The following is a 4315-nucleotide window of genomic DNA, read 5'->3' as shown; positions in this document are numbered from 1 at the left end:
AAATACCTGGCACGCCATAGTTGCCCAATCAATGGTAGCTATTAGTCATTTTGCCTTTATCCTTGTGATCCAACCAGCCAAGAATTCATCTCCAAGGCCTGGGAGTAAATATGACTAGAGTCAAGTGGTTGGTATAAAAATAGTAGATTTTCAGGTGGCCCTATTTTTAGGAAGCTCAGCCATTTGTTTAAGAGGAATGTCCAGTAGGATAGGAAAGTCCTTTTTAGGTGGTAAAGAAAAACCTACAAAGCATTCTGCTTGAATATTAGAAATTTTCTCTGGCTAAACCTCTAAGAAGTCTTGACATTTTCAACAACATGAAATCAAACCATAGCTGGTGGGTGTCAACCTAGGCATCGGGAGAAAAGGAACTGCCCACTTAAACAAATATTGGTTCTAATCTTAGCAAGCCATGAGAACATTATTTGAAGGAACCCTGAGCTGTTGATCAGGCATTGGGTTCTAGTCATTCATTCATTCAACAAATGTTGATTGAGCACCTGCCAGGTACCAGGCAGTGTTCTAGGTACAGTAGATGCAAAGTGAACCAAACAGATATGCAACCTGCAATTAAGTCACCATGTGACCTTGGACAAGGCCCTTGCCCTTCTTGGACTTTACTGTCCACGTCTGTAAATAAGCTGACTGAGCTGTGTTATCTCCAAGGATCCTCCCAGCTGTATCATTCTGTGACTCTCCTTGATGTGTCTTTAATGGTGATCCCAATCCAGTGCAGCACTAATTGATGTACGTGACACATAAGGGTCCCACAGAGCTTTTTATGGATGTGCTGCCAAGTTCTGACCAATGGGTACTATTTCTTTTTGCTTCTACTGAGGATGTGCACTGTCACATCCTCATGGTCATGCAGCCTGGTACAGAGAGGGAGGGGCATGACTGTGAGGAAGAGGTAGCGAGTACAGCTGAGCATCAAGGCTAGCAACAAAGAAGGGGCGTGTGTTTGTGAAACCTGTATCTTGTAAGACACCATGAGCATGATCAGGCTGAGCACCCAGGATGTTCCGGGCAGTCAACAGCTCTGCACAACAGCCACACTGTGTCCAGGGTGATAAAGAGTGAGATAACTGTGAGAGATTTTCTAGACACTGGGCGATGTTTAGAACATGGTACTGTAGACATGATCACTTTTCATTGATTGTTGAGTTCTCTGGTACTATTTTGAGACACTTTGTCCTTTCTAGCTGAGCACCAAAATTCAAGTCTTGAAAAGGATGCCCCACATGCAGGAAGGCTGGTGGCCGGTGGTGCGGAGCAGTGGTTAAGGGCTTGAACTTGAGAGGCAGTTCCAGGGTAGAAGCTCTGCTTGCCCATCTTATGGGCTGTGCATGTTTGGGTGCATTAATTAATTTCTCAGCACCCAGGCACCCTCATCTATAAATCGGGAATAATAATAGAATCTCCTCATAGGATTGTGGTGAGGAGGAAATGTTGTGAGGAAAATAATTCATGTGTGACATTTAGCACAGTGCCTAGGGCATTAAAATGTGCTTAATGAATGTTTGTTATTATTATTGTATCTACTGCTTTTTCCCTGGAGGATCTTTCTCAACAACGACACAAACATGATGTTATTTCATTTATGTATATTTCATATATATATGCATATATTTGTGGTTGTTAGGTGCCATCGAGTCGATTTTCAACTCATAGTGACCCAGTGTGGCAGAGTAGAAGTGCCCCATAGGGTTTTCTAGGCTGTAATTTTTACAGGAGCAGATCACCAGGTCTTTCTCCCATGGAGCCACCGAGTGGGTTCAAACCACCAACCTTTTGGCTAGCAGCTGAGCAGTTAACCATTGTGCCACCAGGGCTTGTTCTCTCTCTCTGGTGGCACAGTGGTCAAAGCACTTTATTTGAGTATCTCTGGGGCCTTACATGACCTGGCCCTACTACCTCTCAGAAAGTATCTCGCACTACCCTCCCCTCACTCAGGCCGTTCCAGCCACACTGGCCCCATTGTTCCTAAGACAGGCCAGGCATCCTTCACTTCAAGGCCTTTACCCTTGCTGTTGCTTCCACCTGGATATCCCTCCCGCACCTTGCTCAGCTCCTGCTTGGATGTCACCTTATCAGTGAGGCTCTTCTGACCACCTTATTGAAAATTATTATCTTCATCATTATCCCTGTCCCTCTTCCCTGCTTTATTTTTCCGATAATGCTGATGGACATCCAGCTTATATTTACACACACACACACACACACACACACACACACACAATAGGTGTATTTTCTGCCCCCACCTTCCACACAGTAAAGTGTAAACCTAATAAGGGCAAGGTCTTTGTTTTGTTCACTGCTGTGTCCAATGTCTATAACTATGCCTGGCACATAGTAGGTCTCAACAGATAGAAATTGGAAGAATGAAAAAAACCCTAAATCCTGCCAAGAGACAGAAAACAAAAGTGTGTGTAGTTCTGGTAATAGCCACCAGAGGGCGCTGTCGCATCGCAGACTGGAGCAGAAGGTGCACAGCTACTCTTCCTCCTACAATCAGCTGCCTAACATAGAGTCCCAGGTGGTAAACAGTGGGAAACACCTCTGTGGCCAAGCAGGCCCAGCTGGAACTGGGAAACGTGTTTATCACCCCCTGTAAAGCCTCAAGACCAAGCCAAGGCTCCTGGACATCAGCTGCAGCCCATATCCAGTAAGCTTCGGGAAGGGAACACATCACAGTGAGAGCATTTCAGCAAGTCCCCAAAGGAGTTTGATGGGTGCGGCTCCTAGCGTAACGCTGAAGGGAAGGAATGAGGTTGGCCTGGTTCAAGTAGACAGAGCACAAGGTGTGAATTCGATAAAGTAGGATGGTCACTCCAAGTTCTAGTCTGGAAACCGAGTTCCCAAGAATTCCAGAGAGGACAGGACAGGAGCCAGTCTTGGGTGCCTCTTTGCCTGCATCTGGCATGTTCCAGAGCCACTCTGCCCTTCCCTCATTTAAATATAGCCATCTATCTATCCACCCATGTACACATTTATACAGCTGTAGGCTCCAAGAGAATGGAACCCGTTCTCTTTAAAACTCACCCGCTCTCATTCTCTATAGCACAGTAGATAAAAGCTCTGGGCTTGGGAATAAACAAAAGACTCAGTCCCACCTTCAGCTGTGCGACTCAAGTCTTACCTATAAAAAGTGGATGACATGTTCGCTGTGCTCCTTACTTCATGGGTCAGTTGTGCTAATCGAATGATGGATATTGAGAAGGCTCCTTGTGAACCGTCCAAATGTCAGCAATTGTTCTGATGATGGAGAGGGTGACTTCTTACCTTTCACAAATGGCACTTGAAGCCAGCGGGGATTTATCAGAAGACCTTCCCCACCGCAGCTATAGAATTCAGGGGAGCCACAAGTTTATTTGCATGTGTTTTACATGTAAATTAATAATAGCTAAAAAGTTTGGAGCCCTTACCATGACCTGTAACCCCATTCCATAGTTAATCTCATTTAATTCTTAAAATAAACCTAAGAGGTAAAAAGTATTCTAATCTCAGAAAGGTTAAGGAACTTGCCCCAAATGACAGCCTAGTAAATGATGAGATTTGGGCTGCTAACCAAAAGGTCGGCAGTTCTAATCCACCAGCCGCTTTTTGGAAACCCCATGGGGCAGTTCTAATCTGTCCTATAGGGTCGCTATGAACCGGAATCGACTCAATGAAAATGAGTGGGTGGTTTTTTTTTTTTTTGTTTTGTTTTTGGTTTACTCTGCCCCTCAGTCCTCCTCCTCCGCTGTCAGAGCCCTTTGAGTGAGCTGGAGGGATAGTGAACTCTGATTCCTTTGTAAAGTGGTAGCAGGATGTGATGGATCAGAATTGGCCTTAGGGTCAGATGGGCCTGGGGTGTGCATGCCAGATCTGCTACTTCTGAGCTCTGTGCACTTGGCCAGTTTATCATCTCTCAGCTATTATTTCTTCCTCTGTAAAATGAAGATAATGTTTCTCTTGAAGTGTTGTTGTGAGGATTAAGCAAGATAGCACTTAAAGCATCCAGCCCAGTTCCTGTCAGAGTAGATGACCTTTAAATATTAGTTCACACCTAGTTCCCCATTAAAGATGAAAACAACCAAAGCACTGAGTGGCTAAATGTCTTGGCCAAGGCTACCAAATGTGTTCACTTAGACTTTGTGTGGTCAGTTTCAGGCCATCTCCTAGATAAGATTTATCTTTGCTGCAACTAACAGTCCAGGTGGGAGCCTGGAAGATAGGCACTTCCAGAAGCTTTTGCCCAGCACCCTCCCCTTTGCTGCCCCTTCTTTCCTGCCCCCCTCCATAGATTGAAAAGGGGAAATGGGACAAGGAAAGG

Source organism: Trichechus manatus, unplaced genomic scaffold, assembly GCF_000243295.1.
Source record: "Trichechus manatus latirostris isolate Lorelei unplaced genomic scaffold, TriManLat1.0 scaffold00011, whole genome shotgun sequence".
NCBI lineage: Eukaryota > Metazoa > Chordata > Mammalia > Sirenia > Trichechidae > Trichechus > Trichechus manatus.
The sequence above is the reverse complement of the archived record's forward strand: the minus strand, read 5'-3'. Positions refer to the sequence as shown.